The sequence below is a fragment of the Lotus japonicus genome, chromosome 6, assembly GCF_012489685.1.
Source record: "Lotus japonicus ecotype B-129 chromosome 6, LjGifu_v1.2".
Classification (NCBI taxonomy): Eukaryota; Viridiplantae; Streptophyta; class Magnoliopsida; order Fabales; family Fabaceae; genus Lotus; species Lotus japonicus.
The window spans coordinates 41944300-41957138 of NC_080046.1; positions in this window are offsets into that span (position 1 = coordinate 41944300).

Genomic DNA, 12839 nt, shown 5'->3' on the forward strand with positions numbered 1-12839 from the left:
TCATTGTTCTTTGTCCTTATTTCTTGTGAACAAACTTTGCTCCCAGATTCTATATAGCAAAGTTTGAAGGTGCGAAAAACACTAGAAAGGGGGGGGTTTGAATAGAGTTTTTGAATAATGGGTACACTTTTGCAACTTTTCAAAACTCGAAGATAATAACTAGGTGCTGAAGGATAAGAAGTAAAGCACACAAGTATTTTATCCTAGTTCACTTGAGATAAAAGCTCAAGCTAATCCAGTCCACTTGTTAAGGTGATTTCTTCCTTCTTCTGATGAAGGCAATTCACTAAAATCAATGAGTGTTACAACTACACTTTGCAAACTGCTAAGTGACTAACAATACACTGATTTTCTCACTAGTATCCTCTTAAGAAGCTGATCTACCGATCCTCTTAAGACTAGCTAAACACTGAATCAGCCTTGATTCAGTCCTCTCAAGATCCGACCAACCTTGGTCTCTTAAGGAACTTTACAATGTGATGTAAAAGGTTTCGGGTTTACAACAAGTGCTTCTGAAAAGCTAATAGTAAACTCAGATGTTTAAGAACAGTGAAGAAATAATGCTAAGAGATTGGTTCGTATATGTTGAATGATTTCAGCAAAGTTTCTTAGTTTCTTTCTTCTTTCTTCAGCCTTTATATACTCCAAGACTAGTGATGTAGCCGTTGCTAGGGTTTTATCCGTTGGAGTGGCAATTCTGTAATATCAGACTGCTAGGCTGTACAAGGTAGGTGGCAGACAGACTGAGACTTGTACGATGTTGTACTATGATAGCGACCTGTCCTTTCACCAGTTGACTTGTGATCAAGGAGCTTCAGATGAACGTTGGTGAAGCTTCTGATCTTCGTCAGATTGAAGCTTGGATTCTTCTGACCTTGCAACTTCTGCTTCTGAACAAGCTGCTCAGAACCTCTGATCGTCAGAGCTAGAATAGCTTGGGTCTTCAGAACCAACTTCTTGCAGGTCTTCAGAACTTGAGTCTTCTACTTCTGGACCGTTCCACTGGAACATCTGGTCTTCAGAACTTCTGACTCTGGTTCTTCAGAACTTCTTGAGAGCTTGTATCTTCAGACCTTCTGAAGTGTTTGCCACTGTTCTGAACGAACATGGTAGGTTAAGAAGCTCTCTTTTTAGTAACCCTTGGTTCTTCTTCTTCTGAACGAATAGGCTTGGGTCAGATTCAGAACCTGTTTGTCACATCTTAAAAGGACAAACGTTAGGGTACCACAATTGTTCATCATCACAAACCTTAATTGTAATCATCAAAACATAGAGATGCAACCACTGATCAAACCTTGATCTTACAATCTCCCCCTTTTTGATGATGACAAAACAAGTATTTTGATGAACAATTTTTATACAATAAACTGAATACACAAGAGAGAAAAGATCAGAAATTAAACTTATCCTTGTGTAACGGTTTGCATTGCTCTTTCTGAATTTGGGATAACACATGATTCTGAGCTAGGGTCTCCCCCTGACTCCCCCTGAATCTATGACTTGATGAATTGGTGAAGAGTCTAGATTCAGAGTCTAGTTATGTGATCAGAATATACGCTTGAAGAGATGTATACTCATCAGAAGTGATGGTTCAGAGGGTGAATGGTCACTTTGGTCCCTAAAGTTGTAGATGTCGGGCATATTAGTCCCTATTCTAAAGAAATGTCGCTCGTAGTCCCTAAAGTTGGCAAACGTCGATCACGTTGGTCCCTGCCTCTGCTCCAGTTAGTGAACGTTAACGGAGACGATGATTTGGCACGTTACGTGTGCATCTCTCCTAGCCGCGTGGATTGGAACATTGGGGGAAACATTGAAACTTCAATTTAGTCCTTTTTTTTCCTTCATTTTCGTTCCCTTTTCTTTTTCCTGCAGAACAAAACCAACATCACCCACATTCCCTTCTCCCTTTCAATGAGCAGCACCTCACAATCCTCACCATAATTCCTTCTTCATCCTTAACAACAAAAGACCATCATCCTCACCTCCTCAACGTTGCAGCAACCACGCATACTCCCTCTCACCACCATCATTTTCTTCTACTTCCATCCACAACGCACCAGCCATCACCACCGTGACGCCTCTTCCTTGTCAAGTCCAGAGCCGCGAGCACCACCACCTTCAGGAGCGCCGAGAAGCTACATAGAACAGAGGAGAAACAAAACCCTAGCCGCCACCGGTGTCTTCTCCGGCGAGCTTCGTTCTGAAAATCAAGGGCAATTTCTTGAAGCTTTCGACCTCCTCTTCTCAAATCCGAGGCCAAACCACTGCTAAGAGGTGTTTCCTCTTGTCAATTTTGGATCTAATAGTGTAGGGTTTTTATGTTTTCTGATTTGGGTAAAAAGAATTTAATGGAGTTAAATTGATACTGATTTTTCTTTCTTGAATATGGTTGGTTTTATTCCAATTTGTTTTCTGATTCTGGGTAGGTGTGGGATTTATTGATTGGGTTTTCTGGAGTAGGAAGTTTTGATCTTGATTTTGGAGGTGAATTTATTGGGTTTGCTAGGCTTCCCAAACAAAATTGCATATACACTAGCATCCAGTTCCCTTTGCATATACACTAGCATCCATCATAACAAAATTGATGTTTCAATATTCTAGGGTTCTAGGGTTCTTGTTCTTATAAGGAAGAAAGGGACTAAATTGATGTTTCAATGTTTCCCCCCACGTTCAGATCCACGTGGCAACGCCATTAGGGCACTTAACGTGCCAAATCATTATCTCTGTTAATGTTCACTAACGGGAAAACGGCCAAGGACCAATGTGGTCGATGTTTGCAAACATTAGGGACTACGGGAGACATTTATGAAGAATAGGGACTAATATGCCCGACACCTACAACTTTAGGGACCAAAGTGACCATTCACCCTGGTTCAGAACTTAGCGTATATCACATAATAACATAGAGTCTTGTCCAGATATAATTGGAATAAGGCGTCAGAAGCAAGATTAGTTCAGAATATGAACAAAATGTATTCCTTATTTGAGACGCTTGACAATATCTATGTGCTATAAGTATTTGATACTTGTTCTCCTCTACTGGTTTTATATAATATAAAAGTTTATCAAAACCATTTTATGTACTCCCCTCTTTTTGTCATAATCAAAAAGAGTGAAAAACAAAGTCACAAACAACAATAACAAACAAGTAAATTATGCAAGGGAAACTGTTATTATTGCGGAATGAAGAAAGAGTACAGAGGATAGAGAGGAATGAAGAAAACTAATCCTAGATACATAGGAAAGCACGTGAATTCTTCATGGAGAGAAGTTGTAAATGGAGAGGACGCATGTCCTGATCAATTGAGGCCATCTGGGTAGCCAGGTCTTCCTTCAGAGCTTCATTCTCCCGGACCGCTTCTTGATCCGCTTCGTTTTGATCTTCTTCATATTCCAGAAGCATACAAATGCCCTGGAACTGATCTTCAACGTCCTTCCGGCGAGTGGTCAGACGGAGGAGGTCATTCAGAACTTCTTGAAGGTTATGAAGACAGTGAGTCTGATGAGATGTGAGCCAACATTTCAGAAGATTCTCAATCTTCTCAAGAGCTTGAGAGATCAGAGAAGAAGATAGATTAACGCTCCATGGAAAGACTTGGTCAAATACCATAGTCTTGAGTTCAGAAATCAAATCGACAGTAGTCATTTTGATTTAGAAGAGAGGAGAATGAATATGAATGGAGGAGAGTTACATTGAGTGGTGAAGGAGAAGATGAACGCAGTGATTATAAAGAAGAAAAGTAACAGAAAAACATGCATAAAACTTATCAAATCGTAAAAGCATGTAAGTTACTAAGTGGACGGTGCATTGAATCATAGAATAAGAAATTAACATAGTCAACATGAAATAAATTCAGTCATAACAAATAAATGCATGCAGGATAGAAGTGAAGAATTCAAGGCTTGGAAGTGGAGGGAAGATTTTCCATCAGATACTTCATTATTGCTTCCATTTTGCTTGAGGACTCCTGAATCTGCCTGCTTTGGGCATTCTGAACACGTCCTTGTTGCTCAACCATCGGAAATAATCTCTGCTGATCATCCTGAATTCTGACAATCCGGGCAGCAAGAATAGCAACTTCTGGAGCTGGAGCAGAAGTAGGAACTTCTGGAGCTTGAGTATGAGTAGCAACTTAAGCCTCTGAAGACATTGCAGTATCAACTTGAATTGGCCCTTGCTTCTCAACTTCATTAGCATCGGCATCTTCCAAAATGACTATACCGTCAGAGCTGTCTTCTGCAACCTCTGCTGTAATCATCTCAGGATCTTCTGAGGTACATTCAGAGACAACACATGGTCTTTCAGCCATAGCTCTTCTCAAGGGTTCACAAACCCTGTGCAGCACTCTCTGCCTTTGCTCATAGGCTCTCTCAAATGCATCATGAACTCTTAGTCGTTTCTCCTTGCTAAGCTGCTTCTGAAGTTCATGAACTTTGCCTTCTGACCATCTTTCGAAGTCAGACCATAGACCATCAACAAGAGAGGCATCAAACTGATTATCAGTCACCTGATATAACCATTTCAGTCTTCTGGTGGCCTCTTAAGAGAACTCCTGAATGAGTTGAATAAGATTTTGAGGTCTGAAGAAGGTTGCCAAGGTCAGAACAGGCTGAGGAGTTCTGGATGCATTGGAGCTTGAAGCATTTGAGCTATCAGGTCTGAGTTGTTCTGAAGGAAGAGAATCAAGCTCATGGTCCTTCGCTATGCCTGAGTGATCTGATTCATGCATGTGCTCAGCTTCAAAGATCGTTGCTTGTCTTTGCCTTGAGGTAGCAGTCTTCTCAGGTGAAGTAAAACTCAGATCTCGAGAGTTGACTGCAGAGTAGTTGGACAAGGACACATAGGAAGACTCAGGAACATCTTGAAGCTAATCTTCAAAGTTGGAAGCAACTTGTTGAAGAGGCTTCACATTGAAGGGCGGTTCAAGGATCTGAACATCATCATCCTCTTTTTCTGCCTCAGCAGGGATCTCACCAGTTTGAGTTATCAGAAAGGTGTGTGAAGTGGATGGAGGCTTGGGAGTGAATTGTTGAACCAAGGTTCTCAGAGTAACCTCACTTTGAACAATACCTTGAATGAAGGAATTGAAAGGAGGTACAGGTTCAGTTGGGATGGATGTGGAAGATGTGTAAATTGGAATGGAAGGAATGGCTGTGGTAGCTGTTTGGATGGTTGATTTAGGAGCTTGAGGTTCAGCTAGTGTTTCAGCTTGTGTTTCAGGTTGAGTGGGTGTTGTTTGGTTTGAGGTAGGCATGGAGGTAGATATAGGCAGGGGTTGTTCAGGAATAACTACTAAGGCAGAATCAGAGTTAATGCTTTCAGTAATTACCTTACTTGGACTTCTAATGGATGTGGTTCTGGTGAGTTTTGCAGCCCTTGCTGGAGCAGAAGTGCTTTTGGATCTTCTTTCCCTTTGTGCTTCTGCCTCTTTCTGCTGAAGTGGACATCTCAGAGGCAGTTTTCTTCTCTTCACCAAGGGTACTTCATCAGAATCCGTGGATTCTTCAGCTTCTGAAGATTCCCTTATAACCTGAAGCACATTCTGGATGATCTCACAGTCATCCTGCTCATCTTCTTCTTCCTCAAAAATAACTCTTCGCCTCTTGGCAAGAGGAACATCATCATCTTCAGTCTCCTCACTTGAAGAGTCTTCCCAGGAGTTCTCAGAGCTTTCAGATTCAGACAATTGGCGTGATTGCACTGAGGTTCTCTTAGGAGGTCTTTCAGGAGAGGGTTCTCTGATGACCACTGTCTTGGATGCAGCTTTCTTCTTTGTAGGTTCCTCTGTCAGAATCCCTTTGCCCTTAGGATCTGAAGGCTTGCTGCTTGTTGCCCTCTTTGATTTCCTTGTTGCCAACTTAGAAGGACTTTCAGGAAGTGTTTTGACAAACTCCTCAAGAGTGATAGGATCTCCTTGTCTTCTAAGCATTCTCACATACTCCAGAATGCATGCTTGATTGTCCTTTTTGGACCAAAGAGGAAAATCATCAATAGGGTAGTTCCTCTGACGAACTTCATCAGAAGTTTCTTTTGTGGGAACAACTTGAACTTTCTCAATGATCTGCATTTTCTTCAACTTTGTTCCATTGAGAGCATCGCCAATAGACATGGCCAGATCTTCATGAAGTCCAATGTCTGACAGGGTCTTGACAAGCTTATTCTGGACAAAGATATCTGACAGCAACCTTCCATATGGAATGTAAGAAATGAACCTCTTGTTCTCAGAACTAGTTGTGGTCCTAGATTTCTCAACACATTCCTTCAGATAATTGAAGAGCAGGAATGGAAGACAGATAGGTTCACCCTTAGAAATGTAGTACATGATTACCTTTTGAGTTGCATTAAGGTAATCAGTTCCACCGGTTCTGGGGTGAATGCAGGTAATGAATATCTTCTGCCAAATCTTCATCTGAGGCTTCAAGTCCTTTATGTTGTACTTGGTTTTCTCCTGAGACCAGTTATCATAAATCGCCTTGTTGACCACGTTCCTCATCCCAAGAACATTTGCATCAACATTTTTAATCCTTTTACCTTGCTGGAACTCCATACCCAGCAGCTTTGCAATGGATTCTTCTGAAATCACAATTTTCTTGTCCAGCACATGAGAGACGACATAGTAGTCGTTGCAAACTGCGTTTTTCCAGAACTCTACAACCAATTTGTGATAGATCGGACCACAGAGCCTATTGAAGTAGCCATACCACCCTTGCAAGTTGACTTGATCCCTGATGTCGAACCCATGTTCAGCCAGATTGTTAAAATCAAATCTTGCTTCACAGCACACATTCAGTTCCTCTACTTTCTTGACACATGTGACTACATTCGGTGCATTTAGAATTTTCTGAGCTTCTTCAAATCTTTGATTCTCTTGTTCTTCGGCAGTTTGTTTGGAAGAAGCAGAAACATTTACCTTGGGTTTCCTCGATTTGCCCATGATTCTCAGTGAATGAGGTTTAGGGTTCAGAGAGAGAGGGGAAATGTTGGAGGAAGGAGTATGGATGAATGCAATGCACACGAAGAGTTTGAAAACTGTCAGTGTAAGTGAGTGGAAGATCGTGTGTGACAGTGCATATAGTGGGTTTAATGGTAACCGTTGACAGTTTTAAGGAATTAAAGGCAAAATCAACGGTTATAAAATAGATAGTCTGAAAATAGCATAGTAGAGGAGAGTAGGCATCATCATTATAGCAGATATACCACGCGACTCAAGGAACTATGTCACAAATGAAGTGACACGTGTATTGTTGCCTACCACAGAAGTTTAACCAGTGGTTTAAGTGCTTATGATCGAGTAACTTCTGAAGGGGTAACATCTGATGACTTCAGAGGTACCAGGGTCAGAAGTTCTGAAGAAAACCTTACTCTGGACAAAAATCCATGTTCAGGTTTTCAAGAATAAATAGAAACCTATCTTCTGCTAAGGGCTTAGTAAAAATATCTGCCCACTGATGGTCAGTATCAACATACTCTAATGATAGAGTGCCCTTCTGAACATGATCACGAATATAATGATACTTTACCTCTATATGCTTTGCTCTTGAGTGTAGAATGGGATTCTTGCTGAGTGAGATAGCAGCTGTGTTGTCACAGTAAATAGGAACCTTCTTCAGAGACAAACCATAGCCCTCCAGATGATTCTTCATCCATATGGTTTGTGTACAGCACGTGGCAGCTGATACATACTCTGCTTCAGCAGTTGATAGAGCAATTGTGTTTTGTCTCTTGCTTGACCATGAGACAAGAGTTGCTCCAAGGAAATGGCAGCTTCCAGAAGTGCTTTTCCTTTCCACTCTATCTCCAGCAAAGTCGGCATCACAAAAACCTGAAAGTGTATGCTTTGATGTTTTTCTATACATCAAGCCAAGGTTAGTGGTTCCTTTCAGATATTTGAGGATCCTCTTAACAGCAGTTAAGTGAGTCTCTCTAGGATCTGATTGGAATCTAGCACAGAGATGCACACTAAACAATATATCAGGTCTAGAGGCAGTTAAGTAAAGAAGAGAGCCTATCATTCCACGATAGAGCTTCTGACAAACCTTAGAGGAAACTTCCTCTTTCTCAAGAATGCATGTTGGATGCATAGGAGTCTTAGAGATGTTGCAGTCACTCATGTTGAATTTCTTCAGAAGTTCCAGGGTGTACTTCTTCTGATGGATATAGGTGACTCCTGGTCGTTGATCTATTTGAATTCCCAGGAAGTATTTAAGTTCTCCCATCATGCTCATTTCAAATTCAGCCTGCATTAACTTAGAAAATTCCTTGCACAAGGAGGGATTAGCAGAACCAAAAATGATATCATCAACGTAAATCTAAACTATAAGAATGTCATTCTTATAGGTTCTGCAGAAAAGAGTATTGTCACCTTTACCCCTTACAAACTCATTCTGTAGAAGAAAGGAGCTAAGCCTTTCATACCACGCTCTGAGAGCTTGTTTCAGTCTATAGAGTGACTTCTTGAGCTTGTAGACATGCTCTGGATGTTTGTCATCTTCAAAGCCAGGGGGTTGCTTGACATACACTTCTTCTGAAATGTAGCCATTGAGGAAGGCACTCTTGACGTCCATCTGATAGAGAATGATGTTGTGATTTACTGAGAAGGAAATCAGTAGCCTTATAGCTTCAAGCCTTGCTACAGGAGCAAAGGTCTCAGTGTAATCAATTCCCTCTTGTTGACTGTAGCCTTGAGCCACCAGTCTAGCCTTGTTTCTTGTTACTTCTCCTTTTTCATTCAGCTTGTTTCTGAATACCCACTTGGTTCCTATGACATGGAAACCCTTGGGTTTAGGCATTAATGTCCATACATCATTCTTGGTGAACTGATCTAGCTCTTTTTGCATTGCCTGAATCCAGCCTTTGTCTTCAAGAGCTTCATCAACTGATTTTGGCTCTATGAGAGATACAAGTCCCTTCAGACTCAGAAGAGTCTCTTCTGAAGGTTTGAGCATAGACCTGGTTCTGACGGGAGCATCTTTGTTGCCAATGATCAGTTCTTCTGGATGAGAAGCAACTATTCTTTTCTTCTTCTGAAGTTGATCAGAAGTTGTTGGAACATCTTCAGATGCTTCTGCCTCTGGAGCAACATCCTCTGGGCTTTTCATTGGTTGATTTGTTTCCGAATAATCAATGCTTAAATCTGCAAATCTTTCAAACAGCTTTGACTTTTCTGAGCCAAGCTTATCATCAAATCTAATCTGGATAGATTCCTCAACAGTTTGATGAATAATATTGTAAATTCTAAAACCTTTAGATCTTTCAGAATAACCAAGAAAATAACATTTTAAAGCTTTAGAATCGAATTTACCCAATTGCTCCTTAGTGTTGAGCATGTAGCAACAGCTTCCAAAAGGATGGAAGTAAGAGATATCAGGTTGTCTTCTCCAGAATTGGTCTAATGGAGATTCTGTTCTTGATATAGCATGCAGTGTTGATTGCTTCTGCCCAGAAGTGCTTGGCCATACTTGATTCTTGCATCATGGTGCGAGCCATCTCCTGAAGAGTTCTATTCTTTCTTTCAACTACTCCATTTTGTTGAGGAGTGCGAGGACAGGAGAAGTTATGAGAGATTCCTTGGGAGTTGAATAATTCTTCAAAAGCTTTGTTCTCAAATTCTCCACCATGATCACTTCTGACAGTAATCACAGAAGATTGAAACTCCTTCTGAACTTGGGTAATAAAGTTGGTAAACACAGTGTGTGTTTCATCTTTGTGCCTTAGGAACTTTACCCATGTCCACCTGCTATAGTCATCTACAATGACTAACCCATACTTCTTTCCTCCAATGGATTCAGTTTTCACTGGTCCAAAGAGATCAATGTGAAGTAGCTCAAGGGGCCTTGTTGTAGATACCACGTTCTTTGCTTTAAATGGCTTCTTGGTGAATTTTCCCTTCTGGCAAGCTTCACACAGAGCCTCTGAGGAATACTTCAGACGAGGCAAACCTCTGACGAGATTTAGCTTGCTGAGCTGAGAGATCTTCCTGAGGCTGGCATGCCCAAGGCGTCTGTGCCAGATCCATTGCTCATCATTGACTGACATAAGACACTTGACCTTCTGAGATAGTAGTTCAGATGATTTGATTTTGTAAATATCATTTCTCCTCTTCCCAGAGAACAGAACAGATCCATCTGTTTGACTGACAGCTTTGCAACAAGTTTGATTAAAGATCACATCATAACCTCTGTCAGCAATTTGGCTTATGGAGAGCAGATTATGTATTAATCCATCCACCAGAAGTACGTCGTTGATGACTGGAGTTTTTCCATCTCCTATTGAACCTTTTCCAATGATTTTTCCCTTCTGGTTTCCTCCAAAGCCAACGTCTCCTCCTGACTTAAGCGGTGTCAGTTCTTGGAATATAGACCTTGTGCCCGTCATGTGTCGTGAGCATCCACTGTCCAGGTACCATGACAGGTGTCTTAACTGAGCTGCATAAGATATCTGTAACAGGAATAATTTTTGCCTTAGGTACCCATATCTTGGGTCCTTTCTTGTTAGTTTTCCCAGAAGTTCTTGGAACTTTGGGTGCAACAGGAGGATAATGCAAAGGAACTTGATTATAATATTTAGATATGTCAAGTTTGAATTTTCCTTTTGGTTTTACCACCTTTGGTATAACCTTTTCTGGGACGACAGTGCCAGCGGGAACGAAATGCTTATGCAAGGGTTCGCGTTTGGGCTCAGATGACTTATCTCTCATGGATTGAAAGTAGCCAAGGCCACTGTTCCCATTTCTGCTCATGCCATAGATCATTGAAGCCATAAGACTTCTGTCTATGCCCTTTGCAAGGAACTTTTGAAACGCTTTCTCATATTTTGTCTCATACTTAACATCAGATGATGCAAGTTGGTCTTCTAGCACATCATTTTTGGCACGAAGAACAGCGTTGTCATTAACAAGAGTATAGTTTTCTTCCATGAGTTCAGAGACTAACTTCTCATGAACTTCTGAAGAACTGGTTTTAACAACATATTTCTTTTTAAGCTCTTTATGCTTATTTAACAGAGTATCATGTTTCTTCATTATTTCAGATAACGCAGTTCTTAGCTCAGATAGAGAAAAGTTAGAGAATACCTCATCGTCATTCTCAGAGTCTGAATCATCTTCTGAAGCATCAGCACCTCTGCTGGTGGTAGCCATCAGAGCCTCCACAGCTTCATCTTTTTTTGACTCAGCTTCATCAGAGTCAGTTGCATCGAAGGTCACGAGAGCTTTCTTCTTGAAGACTTTTCTTCGTCTCTTGTCCTTCTTTAACTTGGGACAGTCACTCTTGTAGTGCCCAGATTCCTTGCACTCGAAGCAAGTGACTTCCTTTCCAGATGATTTCTTCTGACCAGATGAAGATTCATATCTTCCTGAACTTTTCCTTGGTCCTTTGCCCTTGCTATGTTTGTTCTTCCAGAGTTTGCTTAACCTCTTTGTGAAAAGAGACAGCTCTTCATCATCAGACGCATCTGATAGCTCTTCAGATGAATCTTCCTCTTCTGCCTGATAAGCTTTCACTTTGTCAGACTTTGATTTAAGAGCAATAAACTTGTCTTTCTTTTGAGGCTTGTCCCCTTTGAGTTCAATCTCATGGCTTCTGAGATGACTCACGAGTTCATCTAACTTCAACGAGTTCAAATTCCTGGAGAGTTTAAGTGCAGTGACGAAAGCTCTCCACTCCTTAGGCAAACTTCTGATGATCTTCTTGACATGATCACCAGTAGAGTAGCCCTTGTTTAGCACTCTGATTCCAGCAATCAGAGTTTGAAACCTTGAGTACATCTCCTCAATGGTTTCACCAGATTCCATCTTAAACTGCTCATATTGTTGTATGAGAGCAAGAGCCTTGGTTTCCTTGACCTCTTCATTTCCTTCATGCGTCATGACCAAGGAGTCAAAGATGGATTTTGCTGTTTCTTTGTCAGAGATCTTCTCATACTCAATATATGATATTGAGCTGAATAGCATAGACTTCGCCTTGTGAAGATCCTTGAAACGCTTCTTCTGAGCGTCAGTCATTTCAGAACGAGGGATCTTCACTCCTGAAGCATCTACTAGATCAGTATAGCCTTCAATGACCATATCCCAGAGATCTGGGTCAGTGCCAAGGAAATAACACTCTATTCTATCTTTCCAGTACTCAAACTTTTCACCATCAAAGATTGGTGCTCTGAGTTGATTGTTGTTGTTGTTGTTGTCAGCGGAAGTATTGGCTTGGGCCATTGTTTATTTTTCACACAAGGTTCTGGATCACTGAACACTGTTAGGTGTTTAAATCAGAACCAGAGCTCTGATGCCAATTGAAGGTGCGAAAAACACTAGAAAGGGGGGGGGGGGTTTGAATAGAGTTTTTGAATAATGGGTACACTTTTGCAACTTTTCAAAACTCGAAGATAATAACTAGGTGCTGAAGGATAAGAAGTAAAGCACACAAGTATTTTATCCTGGTTCACTTGAGATAAAAGCTCAAGCTAATCCAGTCCACCTGTTAAGGTGATTTCTTCCTTCTTCTGATGAAGGCAATTCACTAAAATCAATGAGTGTTACAACTGCACTTTGCAACCTGCTAAGTGACTAACAATACACTGATTTTCTCACTAGTATCCTCTTAAGAAGCTGATCTACCGATCCTCTTAAGACTAGCTAAACACTGAATCAGCCTTGATTCAGTCCTCTCAAGATCCGACCAACCTTGGTCTCTTAAGGAACTTTACAATGTGATGTAAAAGGTTTCGGGTTTACAACAAGTGCTTCTGAAAAGCTAATAGTAAACTCAGATGTTTAAGAACAGTGAAGAAATAATGCTAAGAGATTGGTTCGTATATGTTGAATGATTTAAGCAAAGTTTCTTACTTT